This window comes from Lathamus discolor, chromosome 13 (assembly GCF_037157495.1).
Source record: "Lathamus discolor isolate bLatDis1 chromosome 13, bLatDis1.hap1, whole genome shotgun sequence".
In the NCBI taxonomy this organism is placed as follows: Eukaryota; Metazoa; Chordata; class Aves; order Psittaciformes; family Psittacidae; genus Lathamus; species Lathamus discolor.
Genome location: NC_088896.1, coordinates 8056003 through 8076677, shown reverse-complemented (window position 1 = coordinate 8076677; position 20675 = coordinate 8056003). Strand labels below are relative to the sequence as shown.

At 43.4% G+C, this 20675-nt stretch overlaps 1 protein-coding gene across 2 annotated transcripts in view; it reads right to left on the bottom strand.

The window, feature by feature from the left end:
• Positions 1 to 20675, bottom strand: part of HLF (HLF transcription factor, PAR bZIP family member) — a 35487-nt gene that overhangs the window by 7521 nt on the left and 7291 nt on the right. The window lies entirely within an intron of this gene.

The window sequence follows — 20675 nt, the reverse complement described above, 5'->3', positions numbered from 1 at the left end:
CTCACAATGCTTTACACGGATTAATTCTTCAAGCCTTACTGTGCATTTGGTATCTACTCTTGCTAAATACCAGACCGCCCATTCTGCATACTCAGATTCAGACATGCTCATGCCGTTATGTTCAGAATTGGTTCCCATTTCCGGCTGCTAATCATCTTGGATGCCCACATAAGATCAGTGAATCCAACACTGATTGCACTAGACATTGCTTCAACTCATGCCTCTTCATTAAGATCACATCCTCGGGAACAAATCCTAAGTACTGTCACTTAGCTCCGATTTATTCACCACACTGTAATGCCTCCCAGCTTTCTCATACACAGATTTATTCATAGATACCTTTGCGTGTACATTTAGTTTACAATGATGTACAGTACTTGCAAGAGGACAATACCTCATGAAAATGCACTGTCAAGCTGTGCTGAAGCACTCCTCTAAGGAGATTTGAAATCCTACCTGTGATATTCTAAATGACAATGAAGAAAACTTGGACGTGAAACGCTACAATGACTACTTAAAGATGCTCTGCAAAAATGAATACTGAGTCATGCCACCCTGCTCTTTTATGGTGTATAAAATCTAATAAAAAGGAGCCTATCCCCAGAAAAGAACGCTATCCCCCCTCAATTTTCCTTTTCTAATCTTAGACATTGCCTTCAGGATCCTCCAGCACCAATTCAGGCACCATTCCCACTAAAAATCCAATTTAAAGTCCCAACCAAAGGTTCCCAAAATAGGACCCTGAAGTCAGCTGCCTAAACAGGGACTATCCCCGGGGGCAGAATCTTCAGAAGTTCTCACATGCCTCAGAAGCACAAGCCCCACAGGCTTCAGAGGGCCGACTTGTGATTGAAGCCCATTCTTCTGTATCATTTTGGCTATTAGCTAATTCACTTTGCCTTTAGAAATACGGGCGGCTTTCAGAACAACGACACAAACATCCTGTGACTGCATAATATTTCCTTATTTGAGCCTGCATCTGCACTATTTAGGGTGTAAAATGATCAATGTTTCTAATTCCAAGCCAAGGCCAGTGTTAACAATGCATTATTTTAATCTAGGTGATCGCAGCAACAACACTGGAACTGCACAGAAAATGCACCAGGGGATTGCACTGCGCAAAACAGGGCTTGCTAAGGGACAGCTCGGCTTTAGTAACTCCTGTTTTAACACAGCGATAACATCAGCTTCCAGGAAAGGCTAGCGAGGGCCTGGGAGAAGAGAAAAGGAGGATCAAAGTTACTAATGCATCTCCACGGCTGTAGGGAAGGGAGCGGGGTTTCACTAGCGGGCGCTTCGTGTTTAAAACGCTGCAGCAGCACCGGGGGGAAGCCCTGGCCAGGAACTGCCCTGACGCCGGCCCGACCGGCTCAGAGCACCGAGGCATGGCCGCAGCCCTGCTCCAGAGGGATGGCTAATCTCATTTCGGATACGCGGGCTGGCAGAAACAGGCTTATTTAAAGGCTTAAAAGCAGGAAAGCTTCCTTTGATGTGATGCTGGTACCAGAACAGCCTGGTATTTTTTTTATGCAGACAAATGTATAGACACATGCACCACAAATCTTGCAAATTCTGTCAAAGAGCTAAGACGGAAGCAAGGCACCAGCGCTAAATAGTTGTGTATTATTTCTGGTGAGCATGCAGGGTGTTTCTAAAAGTCAAGTGGATTGTGAAATCTGTCTCAGCTTTCTAATTGCCCTAAACAAAAGAACCTGTATTTAAATATTGCCGAAGCTCTAGGTACACAGTATCAGTTTACATATTATCATTAATCTATAATGTGCTGTTATTACACAACCACATGAGCTTTGTAATCACAGGCCTCAAGAAATTTTACAGTATCTCTGAAAAAGGGCAGAAATGCTCTTTTTAATCATGGGGAATGGAGGGTTTGCACCAGTGCAACCACTAAGTAAAGGGAAGAGGGACACATCTCCACAGTGATCTGGGAGAAGAACCCACAGCAATCAAGATCCTGCCTCATTCCCTGTGTGCACACATTTCACTTCCCTGGGTCTTAGAAGCTCTCACTACTAAAGACCTGGTTGCTTCAGCAAACGTAAGACATCCCAGGTGCCGGTGTGAAGCTCAGTCAAGGTGAATGCTATTCACCACTCCAAAGCCTGAACAAATCATGCACACAGCTAAAGGTTATCACCTGGAGCCCAAAAGATACTGCCCTGTAAGGCATCCCTCACTCGCAGGGTACACTGGCCCCCATCAGTCGACGCAGGCTGACTCCGTCCTGTCACACTCCTTCAGATGAGCAGGAACTCCACTGAGAGCAGTTACTCAGGGTGTCTAAAAGCCCAGGCAGAAAAACCAGTATTGCCTTGTCCAGCGTTCTACATTAGGCAACTCCTGGCACTTGCTATCCTTTTATTTATTCTACCAAGTTTTGCCAATAACACATGCCAGGAACCTGTCTTCATTAGTTTACTGGCTAATGGCCATTACATCTATGTGGTGCTGGAACTCGTTGTAACCCAAGACAGCGTGGGCTGCGCTGGATTTGGCACCGCTGTTACTGCAGGAGAACAGGACATGGCCTCATGTTACACTGCTCTCCAAGCTCCTTTCCCTCTGTGTGCATGGCACTTCAGCCGTGCATCCTTCTGCCAAATTTGTTCTGGGTGTTATTTTTATGCACTAAATTCCTTGCAATCAGAGGTAGGTCAAATAAGCACAAGCAATCTGAACGTCATGTGCCCAGCAGCCGACTAATCCTCACATCAGCAAGCTCCACAGCTGTCACAACACTCAGAGACAGAGCCGGTCAGAGGCTGCGATGCGCAAGGAATCAGCCAAGGAGGAAGCCCACAGCGCCAGGCGCCAAGGCCAGTGAAGGTAAAGCACCTCACTGCTCAGCATGGGGAGCCAGATGCCTTTCTTGCCAGGCTCTGTATTATTTAACCACTCTGCCAAATCTTCACAGTGAAGTGGCTGGACTGTTTCATGTGCTGAGCTTTGTTCTCAATGGGGGTTGAGGATTGCCAAGTGTTTTGGAAAGAACTTGGCCCCTCTATTTAAGTTGCTGAAATGAGAGCTTTTGAGCGTTAAGCTCTTCTGGAAATCCAACTGCAGAACTCCACGGTGGTGGTGGATGCAAGCTGGGAACAATGGTTAATGGAAACTTCCCCTCATACCACCCTAGTGATGTGTCTCCACCGTGGCCTGGAGACACCACAACTTATGACAACATTGGCCTTTTGTCTGGAGACCTTCCCGCTTCTAGAGCTCCACTCAAGCAACACTGACTATACCAGGACAGACACAGCTCCCGGTGTCTCCTGGCAAAGGGACCGCCGGGTTTTGGCAGCCCCGGTTGCTACGGCTGCCCCAACATCTTGCCTTCGCTCACACTCTTGGTGTTGCCCTGGCAGATATTAGCAATAGCAGAAACTTTTCCAGAGAGAAGGACTTGAAAGCAGGTTGGCTGTTCCAGCCCTTCCAGTCCTCCTCCCAGCAGAGATGCCAGCGAGGAAACCCAACGTAATGGCAACATTTTCACTGTGCTTCCTTGTTCAAAGAGAAATGAACTGAGGCCATTCACTTGTGTTATCTAGGTCAGCGAGCGGCTGGTGAAAGAAAAAGAACAGCAGCTTTTAATTGCTTGCAATAATTAAAATTCACGATTCAAAAGTACAGTCGCTTTGTTTTACACCTACAAAACCAAAACGCTGACCCGGTATCGGGGGGAGCTCAGTCACTGTATCCTGACTCCCGATTTCCCCCTTCTGAAACATCCCACCTTCCAGCTGTGCCCAGGAGAGTTAAGACGGAAATAACCTCTTCAACTGCAACCACTGCTTGACAGACTTATCTGTACTGCAAGAGATCCCTGCTAAATTATGTGGAACTCAATTTTGCATGAGTCAACTCCCATGAAAATGAGCCTCATTTTCACAAAATCTCCCTTCTCACAGCCCTTCCACACTTTTCATCAGCTCAGCAGCTGGCTGGAGAACAGCGATGAGAAAAAGAAAAGGGAGTGGAAATGTTCTAATCAAAATATTTTCCCCTATTTTTTACGCATGTATTGGAGGGAAAGAAAAGAGGAGCTTCTTATTCAATTTATTAGCAGCCCGGAGATAAAATATGTGTTTGCTAATCATTTTTCTTTATATAAACTAAAGGCACTTTGGGAATGTCAGTCAGACTCTATAGCGCGGCAGTTAAATTGACAGATAATCCTCACCCAGAGCTGCTCCAGAGAACACCACGGCTCTGCTGATATGTTTTCCAAACTGTCTATCCGCTTGGTGCCTGGCCAGCTATTTGGAATAGTTCTCTTACTCCAAATCACAGCCTGTCCCAGACTAATCTGTCATCTATTTCTGTGTTAACTCCTTCAGCCTCTAGGAGAAGTTACCTCACTGCAGAACACAGGGCAAAAATATCCACCTGCAGTAAAGCAAAAGGAGTATTCTGGAAGTCAAGATTTATCTAAGGACGATATCTTGTCACGTTATAATTCCTCACTTACAATATTATACACAATGTTTTATCTTCCTCTCCAATTTCCCTACTATTAGGATTTTAGTGTCTTCCAGAAACCAGAACATTTACACAGACAGTAAGACCATAATCCATACAGGCACTAAAGGGAATGACAAGCTGTGCTGTATTGACCTTCCAGCCCTCCCACTGGAAGAACAAAACAAACCGCTCTGCCTGGGGGTGCAGAAGACACTTCACCTCTGGGTGTATTTATGTAAGCAGTTATTAGAGGAGCTTTATTTTCTTCTGCACTAGCGATTAGTGTATTTTGCCCAGTGCTCCAACCTGGCACAGACATTCCTCTATTGCTTATCTTACACAAACTTTATTTTGCTGAACACGGGGTGACTGCAAACACTTCCTGCAGAAAGAAGGATCCTAATCCAACACAACCACAACATACTCGCTGCTCTTAACACGCACTAACCGACTGGCACGTTGAAGTGCTGTTAGAATGTGTACTTTTTACAGATATCAGCACTGTTTACAAACCTTGTGCATCTAATTATGAAAGAATTGTTATTTCCCCTCTCAACATTGTGTGCCCCCTGCTCTGGGCCTCTACAGTATTATTACAGGCAGGACTGGTAGTCTTATTAAGATTGTCTGACACTTCCCATTAGAGGACGCCGTCTTCAGTTCCTTAAGACTTTTGCCAGATTTCAACCTCTCTGTTTGGATATATGTGTGCCAGTTATGTTTCTGCCAACATGGCTCTCCAGTTTCCCGAAAAAGGTTTAGCAAAAACACTTTGTTTTGAACCTGTTAACAAATTGCTGGCAAACCTTTCAAAGAACCGCGCTAGTGGCTTGTGCACTGGAAGTGGGAGCAGCTCCTGATCAAGGCTATTTCCCTTTTGTTGGCTGCCTTGAAATCTACTGCCTGCATGCTGGGTGAGAAAGCGGCAGTTTCCCTAAGTGAGTAGGACTCGAAGCTGAGAAGGGGGTAAGGAGGTGAGGATGAGGGAGATCGGTGGCCAAAGAGGAGAGCGGGAGAGCCTGGAAGAGGAAGGCTGCTTCAGCAAAGGCTGGGATGACTGTGTTCTGTAGAAGAGCATCATTGGAGGGAACAGGGCAGAAGAGCGCCTCTGCTGATGGTACAAATGCAGCTCCAGATGCCCGAGTCCCACAGATCCTCTGATCAGCAAACAGTACACTGGCAAAGTGCCCTGTCCCCCTTCGGCTCCTAAGAGCGAGAGTGCTCCACTCAATCTGAGCGGCAGGACACTGAGGGTGCTGTCAGGTCCATTCCTGCTCATTTCCAATGTTCTTGTTGTTGCAGGGGCCCATCACAAAATCCAGGTTGTCTTCTCATAGAATCACAGCATTTTGCAACGCTGTTACCCTCATAAAATCATGGAATCAGAGATTCCCAGGTTGGAAGGAACCTCAGGGATCATTTGGTCCAACCTTTCTTGGCAATTGCTTTATAAAATCAAGTTTTAAGCAGCACAGTCATGGCTGCAACAATCTTTAAAGTTTGGATCACATTATTTTTTTCCAGACTCTTTCCTTCATTTAGGAGTCACTCATTTGACCCATTTGGTTTATCCAAATGGATCCCTACCTTATTCGCCACAACTTATTCCAACCTCATTCAGAGACGCAAATAGCAGCTTCATAGGAGTTTCCTCTAGCAGTGACTACCACATCTGCATGCTTCACAGAAACAGTTTTAGCCCACAAGCCCCCAGCCTGGGCTCCTCACAGAAGGGGAAGCAAGCAGGCAGTGCGCAAGCTCACATCATCAAATGACTTGCTCAGAATTCTGCTAAAACTCTGTGGCAAAATCCAGTCTCTGTAGATAAAATCCTTTTGTCCTTCCTGCCAGATTTTCCCTTCTCCTCCTGTCGCTCCCCGCATCCTCTCACATCTGCAGCAAATGAGGTCAAGATCCAAGATCCTACAGACAACCGCTTCCTTCCTGATACAGCCCTGATTCAACTCAGAGCTGGTCTGACCTCTGCATTCCAAAGGGAAGAGGGGAAAAAGAGGATACAATCTAATTAAAGCCTGTGAGATCCAAGCAAACAAGGTGGGGGGGGAGTTCCATCTGAAGCTGCACACGTGGCCTTCAGTTGAGTGCAGGCTTTTGAGGGCTTGATTTGCAACTCCTGCGTGTAGTTAGATTAATGTGCATGCAATATGCTATGCCTGTTCTGCTGGTAATAAAAGCAATAAATAAACAAGTTTGAGGCACCACCAGGTAAAATTTTCCACTACACCTACTGTATTTAAGACTTTTCTGTAAGATCAGCATTCTGCAAACCTTGCCCTGGGTGAAAGCAGCTCAATGAGGCCCCATTTCTGAAAGCTATCAGGAAATCCAACTTCCATTCCCTTCCAAACCAGCCCCTGCAAGATGCCTGAAAGTAGTTGCTCCTGTTCTGAACATTTCCCTTGCAGAAGTGCTACACACGGAAACAGAGGGGTTGATCCTGCTCCCAGGACACTGCACAGGGATTTTCACTTTCTTGAAAAGCGTGAAATCCACAGCCCTCTTAAATGCCCAATTTTCTTGTAGGATGCTGCTTTTCTCACAAAGATAGGCAAAGATGGCATTCAGTGGGGACAGAAAAGCTTCAGGAAAGAACATTCAGACAGGTATTTCATTTTGAGTTACATTTGGCTTAGAAGCACGTTTCACTTCAAGATGCTGCTATTCTCTGGTGCATTGGAGCTTCGTGACATCCTCTGGCATATCGGTGTATATTTTTGTTAATTGGCAATTCACATATATTACAGTTGTTCAAAAAGTACAATTCTTCTTTCTTTTGTTAAAGGGAAGGTTCCAGAGAAGCATCAGAATTATTAACCTATTCTGAAGGAGACAGAAAGATCCATTTTTCTTTCCTTGGACAATTATGTACCCAGCTTTCATTAACCGGTCTCAAACAGTAGATTTTAGATAGAGTCTCTGCTTTAGATAACAGCCTCATATGACATCCATAAATGTACCCTCACGTGGAATCCCACTCAAAACAAAGGCAACGCTTGTTCTCAAGATGGGCTCATGCTACAGCCAATGTGCTCTGCAAGGCTCCAGCCCAAGTAAGCTCGTCTCACATTGTTCTATTTATTCGGGTAATGAACACCCAGGACAGCACGCTCTCAGTGAGTAAACAGGTCTTGCAGAAAGCCATCATGTAATCCTGAAAGCAAATGCCATCCGTGACTCATGTATCTCTTACCCAGTTCTGGTACCCAAGCCCTTCTTGCTTGGGTGTGTTATCAAAACACAGCCAAGTGAGATTTCAAACGGCATGGAAAAGCCACGTGAAGCAGGTACATTTCCCTCTAACTCCCAATCTGTAGCTAATGGCAAGGCTGAGAGACAGACAACAGATGCTATCAGCTGCTGTCTGAATATATCCCTTAAGAAAAAGGGGTCACTGGGCAGAGTTACAGGAACTTGCAAATCTCTTCTCTTTCGATCTGTTCTGCACACACAAACCTGAGCTATGTGCTGCAGGAGCTTTGTGTTCTTGCTTTCTTACGTTTTTTGCTCACTAAAGCACTCTCCTTTTGCAACAAAACTACAGCAGTGCTTTATAGAGGGTGATCTGCAGGAAGATGAAGGTAAGCCATGTCACCAGAAAAAGCAACACATACTGAAATCTTTACGTTTCTATCTTTTAAAAACAGTAGCAGTGAAAAAGGGTGGTGATGGGATCTTTCCTGAAGAAATCCTGGAATCCTAATACTTTTTTTCCTTCTTGGGACCTCCTCTGCAAACCATCCATAGCCCAGAACTGTGATTCCAAACATGCTGCATGAACCTGTGCAGATTCTGAACTACATAACAAATGAAATAAAAATGCCACAAGACACCAAAGTCAAACCTCCTTCCATCTCCTGAGCAGTGCATTTACTGTGCTGCCTTCAGAAGGCATCTCAGCAAAACAGATCAGGGAAACTTGACTGCTATTTGAGGCTGTTGTTTCTTTCAAGCTCTTTTCCCCCAATTCACAAGTAACAGAGATTTTACTTCCATTATCACACTCATTTTGGCTCTCCATTGCCAATCAATCATAAAAACATGACCAATACACCAAGTCGATATATATTAAAAAATCAACATATTCAAACCAGAAATAGATTGGAGTGTAACCTTGAGGCCAACGTGAACTGGCAAATCAATTCACTGCATATGGGAGCTTTTAAAGACACACATCATCTGCATTTTATAAATATACATTGAGGACCCTGCTCACTGAGAACTATCATTAAGAAGAGTGCAAGCCAACAGCAGCCTTACTGACAGCAACCATATGTTTAATACAGGATTTTTCTTCCAGTAACCATAGCTGCAAATTTCAAAATGAGTTGTCAATCCAGACACACCAAATAACTTTCCAACAATGTTTGGCACTGAAACGTTTCTGTAACAGAGACCCTTCTACTCCCTTCAATACAGAACATTTCACAGTAGTCTCTGCCTGTCCTGAACAAAGCCCTCTGCAGCAGCTCCTGGTACAGCAGTCAGACAACCAGCTCAAGGCCACTCTGATGTAAATCAATGTGTTTTGATACTTTACATATTGCTGGTATGGAACACCGCTATTTTGGGTTTATTTGGGAGCGGGCAAAGTGCCAATGTCACAGAATCATAGAATAGTCAGGGTTGGAAAGGCCCTCAAGATCATCCAGTTCCAACCCCCCTGCCATGGGCAGGGACACCTCACACTAAACCATCCCACCCAAGGCTTCGTCCAACCTGGCCTTGAACACTGCCAGGGATGGAGCACTCACAACCTCCCTGGGCAACCCATTCCAGTGCCTCAGCACCCTAACAGGAAAGAACTTCCTCCTTATATCCAATCTAAACTTCCCGTTTAAGTTTTAACCGGTTACCCCTTGTCCTGTCACTACAGTCCCTAATGAAGAGTCCCTACATCTGATGTAATGAAACATTCTGATAATGAAGACGTCTCTACCTCTGACACCTTCAGTCTCTACAATACTTAATTGAACATAACACTGCTTTACTAAAAGCTTATTCCCACAGAAGCAGATTAAGTGGTCTGGTTTCCTTTTTACAATGGTGGTCATCCCGTTCTCTACACAAAATACCTGTAAGACAGCATAGGCCTTACAGCATTTTGCTGTCCAAGGCTTTTGAGAGGATTTGGGAGGGAGGACAGGACAGGACATGACATGACACAATCCTTCATGTTATTGCCCTCTTATTCACCTAGTCACCTGTAAGCAAAGACACTGCAGGCTTCATTGCTCCTGCAGAACCCCCACTGTGTGCCCCTGCTGAATACAGGATCAGGTCTGCAGGAGTTGGCCATGCAGAAAAAGGTGTATCTGTGCCCAAATGAAAGGAGAAACACCGGAGAGTTGGAAAGCAGTGCAAGCTGAGGGCAGCAACAATTCATGGGCTTGGAAAATTATGTGGGCTTTACCTTTTACACTCCTGTTAACTCTGATTTTCATGAAGTAGGTGGTGTTGCTACAGCAACTGTCGTATCACATCATTTCTGCTGTCTCTGTCACAGAGATCATCTTATTTTATCTTAAGCTCAGATACGCCACTTTTCTTCTTCTATTCTAAAGCCCTCTATCTTTCGGACATAAAAAAATTACACAAAATAGAGCTATGCCATAGAAATGGTATTTTTAAAAAACGTAGCAGGACATTTTTATTAGTTTTCCCATTACAAATGCAGAAGGAATAAAGAAAATGGCACTGACCAGATCTGTGGGGCTCCCGAGTGTCAAAAATAAATTAAGAGCTAGTTTCCTGATTAAGATGCTTTGTGCCACCTTTAATGTGTTCTTTCTACAGAAGCCAACCCTGTGTTCTGGTGCACTTCACCAGAAGTAGCTCATCTATTCACAGGTGAAACCATCTTTGCTTCCTCATGCCCAGGCCATTTATGTGCGTACATTCCACCTAATTCACACCCAGTTTAGATGCTGTTGCCCATCCACCGCACACAACATGCTGTTCAACCCATGTACCTCACCCCAGCAATCTGCAGCCTGGAAGAAGCATCTACTGAAGCAGAAGTCTCAACCCATCTTTACCCGTTTCAAGGCTAGCTCTAGCTGCTATGGATGGGGGGGCCACCTAGCTTTGCAGATTCCTTCCTTGCTCAGTTAAGCTGAGAATTTGCTCTACCTCCTTTGTCTCCATTTTGATGCCTGCATAAGGTCCTTGAGGACTCAATGCACAAGCAAAACTCAATAAAACCCTGATGACAGAAAGGCTCTATTAAATTTTTGTTATTAACAGACATTCCAACTTGTGCACACACAGATCTTCCTTTATAAAACCAAACAAACCAATGGGGAACAGTAGTAAATATTCAGTTACACCCTCAGGCTACTCACGAAACGAAAGTCAAAGGATATTGCAGAGACAACTCAGCCGCTAGCACAGCTCAGACCACCAGGTCATGCTCTGCAACAGCCACAACCTAAGCTGGTGAGTATTTGTACCTAATTCTTCATAAGCATTTCCAGTCACTTTCAAAATAATCAATGCAGGCACCAAATTACACTTCACTTCTGCCAAGCCAGGTCCAGGGCAGATGGAAATCTGCCTGTGTGGATCTAACCTGTGGGCAAGAACTTGTGTTCCTGGTTAAAGGCTATGTACACAATTGAGATACCAAATGGCCTTTCAGCCCTTTCAATTACTTTGCAAGTTCCATTCGGTGTCCCAGTACTTGACAGTTACTCTTCAGCTGAGTTTCCTAGAGAAATGAGGTTTGTGCAATCGTGCTGTGCACATGCCTGTCTAGCCTCCTCCCAACAGCTTCTGAAACTGCTGGCCAATTTCAAACCAATTTGGCAGAGAGGTATCCACATGTATTACTAACAAGCTTTGTGAAAACAATGCAAATGAAAGGAGCTGGTAACTCCCTGGCTGAAGGAAGGCTGCAGGAGCCTCCTCACCCATCACAGGACCCACAGAGACTCTGCTGCTCATCGAACACATTCCTTGGGCAGGTAGTGGGAAGGAGAAAAGTATTCATGTTACTATTTGTTAGAGCAGTCAGGAAAGTCACTTAATGCTCTTGTTCTCTACTGGAATTGAGAATGTCTTTGCACGTTATCCCACCCACCCATTTACTATTTCCAGTAATCACGAGCAAAATTATTTGTTTGACAACTGCGCTGTCACTTTGCCATCTCTGCGAATTCCACACAGACACATCTGGTATTGATAGCCATGAAAGCAGTCATGCACATGTCCTGTCTTAAAAATCAATGCAGAAGGCAGTCAGATGCGGACAACCCAGCTGTCTGCTATCAGCTGAGCATTTATTTATTCTTATAATATGTAGAGGAAACCAGAGCTCTACTTGAAAGAGCTTTTTCTGTATTGTCCACAGCACTTGTTACACAAGCAATTGAAGTCTTCCAAGCAAGACACGGTAGGAGTGTTTAGGAATCAACAAATTTGCTCTGGCAGCAATGAAACACTCATTATTGGAGTGGGGAGGGGGCTGATTGGAGGGGGGAATGTATTTCTTTATTTCTAAGATATTGTTAAAATGCAAGACCAAAAGCTAGGTGAGGGGCACAAGACAGGGCTTAGAGCCAAGAACCCGAGTGCTCTACGTTTCTGCTGGAAACTGCATGTCTCTGCCCACTTGAGGGATGCAAATACTGATCTGTGTGCAAGATCAGAGTTCCCTTCTAGCACCCTTCTGCTTACTCTCACTGCTGTCATTCCAGTGTTACGAACATCCATAATTACTGAAGCCTGGGGAAGAATGGGTTAAACTTAGCAAAGAAAAAAACAGAGAAACACCTTTCCTCTTTCTGCTTAACTGGATAATTGGTTAGCAGGAACCTGCTTGATGAGTTTCAGCAGCTCCTAGAGATCAGGCAAGGCTGTTTCTGAGAGCAGCTGAAGCTGCCAACTATACAAACATCTTTAAGTCAACCAACAGGGTACCCCTCACTAAGGTTGTGGTTTTGACAACTAAAACTTCCAGAAGGCAATGAAGCAGTTTGTATACCAAAGATCCATCCAAACCCAGTAACAGTAGTGAACAGAGTTATTTTAGGCAGAGTATTTTATGGCTGTTATACACATAAAACTGTCTTATGGTCAGAAAAAACAGATGATTTAGAAACATGTTTAAGTGAATGAAGAAAGACTAAATAATTCTCATTTCAATGGAGAGAGTGTAACAGTGAGATTCAAAGGAGTAAGTAACAGGTTCTATCCTAGTAATTCAAGGGAATTCTAAGAGAATTCTAGTCTTTAAGGTCCAAGTGACAAATCAAAGGGCTTCACCGGATCTGTACAATCCTCTGGGCTTATTACTTGATACCATTTATCTATAATGCAAATATTTTACTCAAGTAATTGGTGATTCTGAGTCCAGTTAGCTAAAAAGAAATACAGAGGGTTCATGATTTTCACATAAGGATTATCTTGTCCTATAGATGTCTGCAAGCACTTGAGTTTAATTAAAAAATAAAAACCCAAACTCTGGTAAAATCTTGCTGTAAGTTCAACCCAGTCACAACTGTATGATCACCAAAGCAGCACCTACAGCCGTGAATATAAAACACTGCAGACGATTTACTTAGCACTGTCCATATCACCATCTTCATTTCTATCTATTCCCCTTGATGATTCCCAGCTACACTGCAAGTGATAAATGGACATTTATACACGCCAAGATTTAACACTAAGAACCAAGTTCTCCCTTCCTGAAGCACTCAGCCAACACAAGCCGAGGCTCTTTCTCCCAGGTTCTTTTCTCTCTGAGGATTCAAGAAAGACCAAGAGAAGGCAACTGTAAATTTAAATCCTAAAGAACAATGTACAGATCTGGGGAAAAGTCTGCAGCTTTTGCCAGCATTTATCTGCTCAGACACAGCTCCAAGTGTCTGATAAAGTTACTGTGAAAACAGAATTCCAGGCTCGGTACCGTCCATATAAAACAAACCAACCACCCAACCACCCTCCCTCACTCCTATTTCGAGACAGATGTCCCTTTATAAAGTAACAAGCACCGCTCCTAAACACTATTGCTTGTTTCGTACCCCCTCCCCAAGCGCTATGTCTTTCTGTACTATTTTTTCACACAAGGGTGCCCTCAGAGATGTTTGGGTTTCAAACCAGAGCCAACTTTCCAAAACACGCTGTATTTTGAAAAGCCCGTTTTCATTTCACAGAGAAATAAATGAGTTTGCATCATAAAGCCTTTATGCCCCCGAACCCAAAGCCTCCCATACAGTTAAAAATCAAATCCAGCTTTATTTTCCTGCATGAGTCAGGCTGCATGCAAACAGCTTCAGAGGAAGGCAAGGCTTGGGGTGGAGAACAGAACTGAAGAAATCCAGAGAGGGATGCTTGTTCTCCGAACAGCACACTCCTATTTTCCCAAGACATTTGCTAATATTTTCGAACTAAAGGAAAGCCACCCCCTTCCCCTAAAAGAAGTTTTAAATATGATAAAGACACACAAGGACACACTTTATTATTTTAACAATTATTGCTATTTTCAGAGCTCCAGCACAGCTACTTCCTTCCATAATTGGCCTTCAATCAAACCCTAGTGAAGCTTTTGATCTTGGGAAGAGTAACAACACAGCTCTGTTATCAGCACATGGGGGCAAAGAGTAGGACATCCACAATTTTTCAATAGAAGAAAGTTAATTGCTTTGACTTATATTTATCAAAGGCCATGGCTACAAGTTCTGTGTGCACATACATAACGGTGCACAATGAGAAATCTTGTACAGACTGGCCGGAGTAAGCATTGGGATTATACTATCTGTGTGCATTAACCAGAAAAAAAGAGAGGAGAAGAAAAAAAGGAGCAAAACAATGCTAGATTACTATCCAAATATACCCCAGTGGATGTCCTGCCAAACAGCAAATATGTGGCTGTAAGCTCCAAACTGAAATAAAAGCTTGGCCAGAAGCCCAGAGCTTCACTGTATTTTGCTCAGCTAGCCATAATCTGGCAGAACAGAGTGAACACATTCTCAGCCACGTGATAAAGAAGCCCGTCGGGCCAAGCTGATTTCCTTGTGTTGGTTAAATGTGATCTTCAGACTGTACACATCAGCGGCTTTGGGAAAACGTGAGAAAGTGGGAAACAAGCAGCCAGGGGCTAGAAACTGAAGGGCAGCAAAAAAAAAAATCACTTAAGGAGTTTACTTAAATGCTAGTGCTGCCAGTGCTGTATTTTAACTTGGTGTTAACTGGGCTCATGGGGCTTAGCACATTCAGCGCTGAGCACCAGATATTCACCTGGATTTCGATAGGAGATGAGGATGCAGACCCTGAGAGGACCTGCTTTGGAAAAGGCACTATAAAATCTTCATCGTACAGGATTGTGAAAGCTTCCCATCAGTGGCTCAAAAATGCAAAACATTATGACTTTAAATTCCATACTTAGGAGAACCAGAGGTACTTCAGCCTCTCAGGATATGGCCCAGTACAGGAAAGGTATGAATCTGATGATGCTGTATAACCCCTACGGTTCAGATTTTGCTGACGCTACTTAAATAGCCCCCATATAGTACTGGCGAACACAGTAGTGTTGATGAAGTGAGACAGAATTTGGCTGAAGGATTCAAGCCAAAACCCATGCAGGATCTAATGGGACAAAAGCCACCCTGATGGTAAGGTATCATATTTTGACAGCAGTGATAATAATGTTTTTAAATAACTGACTTAAGAAGAGACAAACAGCATCCCCAGCCAGTGTCACAGGTGCACAATTCGTGAGAGCACGTTGCACGTGGAAGCAGAAACTAAAGCCTTCAAATGCAAGACCTCAGAAGTACATCCCTGCTATAGATAAGAGCTACTCAGCTGAAACAGTCATGAGGATGCTGAAGAAAAGTGAGATTTATTTACTTTCCAACAGAAATAAATTGATAACCTAGACACGTGCAGCAGCTGGTGAAATCAGAGACACACACGAGTTTGATAATTACACCTCCAGTTCTTCTATTTGGCTAATGATTTATTTTCACGTGTTCAGAATAGCTTCCAGACAGAGACTACCACGATTTTCAAGGACGACTTCGACCACTTCGTCACACTGAGAAAACTGAGCAGATAAGAGAGTTTGGAAAAGTGCTCCTTAAACCTGGCAATGCTTCCAGTCCAGCAGAAAGATCAGGCTTTCTGAGAGCAGCCACGTGATTACGGATGCATGAACAGGAGGTCCCTAAGTCTGGGCAATGCCCTGAGATTTTAAGTGCGGAGACACCAACAGCTCAGGTGTTTCAAGCAGACACCCAAACCACAGCTGTCCAACATTTATAACTGAAAGCCTGCGGATTAACCTCATAAGGCAGATATACAGGTTAATTTGAAATATGCTGCACTCCTAATTCTTTCATTGCAGTACACAGCAGTGATGCACACCAACCTCCTGCTCCATTTTACTCCGTTTGTGTTGCTCTCAATGGCTCAATTACCATTCCCTACTATCACTCAGGAAAACCTACAGCTGATGAGCAAACCGCACTGTTTTTGCTTATGTGAATTAGAGTAAGGCACTGTAAGAACATACAGCTAAGGAACATGGCACTCTCTTGACACCCAACTTATTTAACCTTATCTGCTATTTATGCTCTTCACTTCCCAGAGAAATAATTTTCACTACAGGCAGAAGAATCAATTCCTTGTTTTTCAACTGATACAGAGGGCAGGTCCCTGGACACTTGGAGACCATACTATGGTCAGTCCCCTGTGGCTAACCCGCTTGGGTATCTGTGATCCCCAGAGAAGTCTGGGAATCAAAAGAGGGAATTAACCAATGGTGCCCTAAGGTATTTGTAGTTTCATGCCCCCAACCCCGTACACTCTTCATTAGCCCTCAGAGCAGCGACCACCCAGCTCAAGAGGGCTCCAATTCTGGCCACCTTTCTGCAGCTGACTAGTTGCAGTCACTCATTACTGCACCCCATGCTTTGCAGTAAGCAAAGAGAATAAGGTTACTCCATGGGGCTAGTCCGGCATATAAAATGGATCCACCAAATTAAATTATCTCAGGATGCAGGTAACACCAACTGAACAAATACATACTGCTGTGAAAATTTTACTTTGACATCGATATGCTCCTGCAGTGTACTTCAAACAACAGTGAGCTCAGTACTTGCAGTTAGTTCAGATCTGTATCTGATTTTTCACTATTCCAAAGTCAATGTCTTAGTTTAAAAAAGGCAGAGAAAATGAATCAAAAATTGCAACATTTCCCAGTAAACCTTCCCCAATTTAATCCTGAAAAAGCAGGAAGAAACTTGAGTGTCTTCATATAGCAGTTCCTTACTTTGTTTTTTAAAAGACACTTCATATAGTGTGCGCCACTGCCAGATCAAATGGGCTTTCAGGCCCCAGGTAAATCTCACCTTATCACAAAGTGTATTCAAATGTCTTGATGCTGTGCTGGAAACAGAACGTAGGAAGGTAGAGAGGTTCTAACAGATTTGTAAATGCCCCAACAAGTATTTGTGTTGAGGGGTAGAGGGAATGGGACGCAGGGGAGTCCACCCAGCAGCACTGCATTATACTGTGAGCATGTTGTGTCATTACAGCTCTATCCCGACACACCCATATTTTACAGCACACAATGTACTGTACAACTCACAATGCCAAGAAACTCAACATATCTAATCTGGCAGAAAAACAAAGTCATATCAGGTTAATCCAATTCTTAAATTGCACAACTTTGAAAAGCCAATAGGAAAACAAATCTTCCCCCTACTTGTGCTCCCCCTTGTCCTCCTCCCAACACACATACCCTGCCACGACCTACTTTTCCTCTTTGAGCCCTCAACATTTTTAGCCCATTCTTGCTCTCCCCTGCTTCTCATTCACTTCTAACCTACCTCCACCCCAAACCCCAGTGGCAGAACGGAAATTTGCACTGATTAGAGCAAGCCATGAAAGGCAGCTTTGAGCACAGAGCCTCAGCCGAAACAGGCTGTGAAGGATGAATGGCAAGATGCATACACAAGGTCACCTGGACATCTGCCCACCTGTGATACTGCAATAATTGTAATAACAGGCCTCAAATTTGAAGCTGGCCGACTACCAGGTAGCTTCAAACTTGCTGCAAAAGAGGAAAACCACACGGCAAGGTTCTGTAAAAGTTCAGAAAACTTTTAGGTAAAATAACTTTGCTTGACTTTGGAGAGGATCAAGAGCGCTCCATTGCCTGGGTTGAGTGTTTTCAAGAGCATGCCCTACAAATCTCATAGCTGGTTTTCTAGCTTTATAAATGAAACCTTGGAGTCTCATATAATCACAGGACCCCAGGAGCTGAGAGCACTTCAAAGGAAGAATGGTGGAAAAAAGTCTGTGACACCCCCCCCCCAACACACACTAAACCAATTAAACCCGGTTTCTTTCATATACATTTCTCAAAGTGAATTGACATCTCATGGTGTCTAAATGGGTGTCAGCTTTCCCAGAAGCTTTTCACACAGATCAGGCATTTTAAAGGTCTTATGTAAATTTTCTGATGTAGAAAATGCACATTTACATTACAGCTCTCCCTGCTCAGTAACAGATTCCCACCCTATCCACTCATCTACTTTCATGAATTTTTAGGAATGTGATTATTCTTTCAGGATCACAACTTTCTTGACACATCACCCAATATATTGAAAAATCAGGATCAAGAGACCGCACATACCTAGCATGGCTGGATATAGTTTGTTTTCATAGCAAATCAGGCAAAAACAAATACCCCAATGCTCATCTACTACAGCAAGGAACAGAGCTGCAAGAGTTACATACACAGCACAGACAAATGCCCCGTGCTGCAACAAGGGGCCGCAGCTGCGGGGATTACAGACGTCAGTAACATCTATATTTCCACTCTGCAGCACAAAGAAAGAGGGAACAGTGGTATGTCTGATTGCTGCAGGGGCCTTCAAAATAAGTCAGTTTAACCCTCTTTGTTTTGATGAGGAACAGGATTTGGGTTTGAGCGCTTAGTTCCTACTTACTAAGCATTAGAATCTGAGCATACAGCTGGTTTTTAAGCAGACTTCTTGATGGAACACGACTCATTTCAAATGCTGAAATAGTGAGTTTGTAAAAAGGACTAAATTGTTTTAAGTCGCCTCCTCCATTTCAATGCAGCCCTCTCGCTTTGAGCTTGTGCTTCGTATCTTGCAGCCTTGAGTAATGTACTCTTCTACGAGAAGGTTTAGTGCTGTAATTTCAGTATTCTTGCTGTGCTAAAAATATTGATTGCTCCATCAAGCAGAGTGCTGCAGGAGTATTTTGTGTGCAGAAGTTTCACATTATTCTTCCTTCGGTTTTTCAAAATGCGATCTACAGTTTTCTTCCTCACCTCCTTAGAATCTCAAGTTATAAGCAGTTACTGGTAGGCCTGCATTTAATTTCTGGTTTGAGTGCTGTATCGTTACCAGGTCGCCTCAAATAAAGCAATGTCCACATACAAGAATTAAGTTAGTGGGGAGCTTTGCAAGAGTTTAAAAGAAAAATAATTTAGGATCCAATCATTGCCACACTAATGGATCTTGCTATGGATGGAGAACCCTGTTCATTCATTTGTTTATTAAATTGCGGACTACCAACCAGTTCTGTAATGAATTCCTTAATCTTTGACCTATTGTCCACAGCCATGTTCCAGAACACAGAATTTATAGCAAGCTGAGCTCCCTAAGGCTAATTGGAAAAGAATGCTTTTTCTTGTTTTAAGCCATTCTCCATCCTCAACAAATCTGCCAAACTAAGTGTTTTTGCCTCTCTGCTTATACACCTACATATCTAAGGATGGTATTTTGTCACAGATGAGTTACTGCTGTTGTTCACTCTAGCTTTTACTTGTAGTAAATGCATGAAAATACATCGATCTGTGGTTCCTGTCAAGTTTTGGTTCAGCGATAAACTCAATTTGTGTTCCAGTAATAAGGACCTGAGTTCTCTAAGACCCTAATGCAACTGGAATTTTTTATTTCCTCCTACAAACGGCCATACACCAAAACACAAGCAAAGAGCTTCAAGATGCTCGATGCCTGTTTTCATTAAATGGCAAATAACATGAACAAGAGAATAATACCAGTAAGATGAAGAGCTAAAGCCGTTCCCCTCAAAGTTGAGCAGAGAACCCTGCAGCAAAAGCACACCACATCAGAGAAGCTAAGCAATGGTGCTGGATGGTGTGCAATGAAAATCTGGGCCAAATTTAGCCCTGGCAAGATATAGCTCAGAAAATGGGACTGGGCAGCCTAACCGTACAACAGCTTCAAGCGTGTCAGGACTGTGAGAGGTTGAACAATAACTTGTATTTGTTTAAAAGCTGATGGATAGCACCTCAGTTATGCAAAGTTGAAGGGCTATGAAAAGCCCCAGGAGAAATGAGAAAGAAAAACGACAAGAAATAAATACTGTTGCAACACGTGCTGCCATACCTACCTGTGTTAGCTCTTCCCACGTGAGCTCTTAAGCTCTCAGGACCAAATTCAGCTTTGTGAGAAACAGACAGCTTCTCTAATGCCATTTGTTCATACATACATATAAAAAAAAAGGTGATACAAGCTACAAAATGTTTGTCATGTATTTGTTTTGACACTGCCGAGCATTTTACATTCATTTTCTATACTAGCTCATCATGTATAACTTACTCCATTTAATGGAGTAGATTTGAGTTGTAAGTAAATTGGGTTTTTTTCAGAGCTTTCATTATCTACTTAATGCAGAAGAGCTCAAACCATAGGGTTTTCCGTATATAACTTTGTTGAAATAGCTTTTCTGATCATCACAATCTTCTGCAGAATTTAGACAAAATACTGAACAAGTATTTTATTCGTTATGAAAGTAAGACTTCAAAAAAAGGAAACTTAAATTATGTTTGTGCAATATAAATACTAAATAGCTTCACAGTGTACTGCCAGCCAACCAAGCTTCTGATTTCATAATGCTCTCAAGTCCTCTCTACCGATGATGACTACATCTTTCCATCCTGAGCAAACTCCACTGGCACTCCAAGAGCTGTAACCCCCCTTGAAAAAAGAAATCCAGAAAGATGAATGACAAGAGAGTGAATGGTGACATTTTACTGCTCCACCTAGGAGTTGACAGAAAGCAGTCAACAAGCTGCTCACCTGCTGAGCAATACTGAAATCAGTAAGACCACATGAGGAGTAAAGTACTCATTGCTGAGATTAATTGGGCAGAATCTTGCCACTGCTAACTCC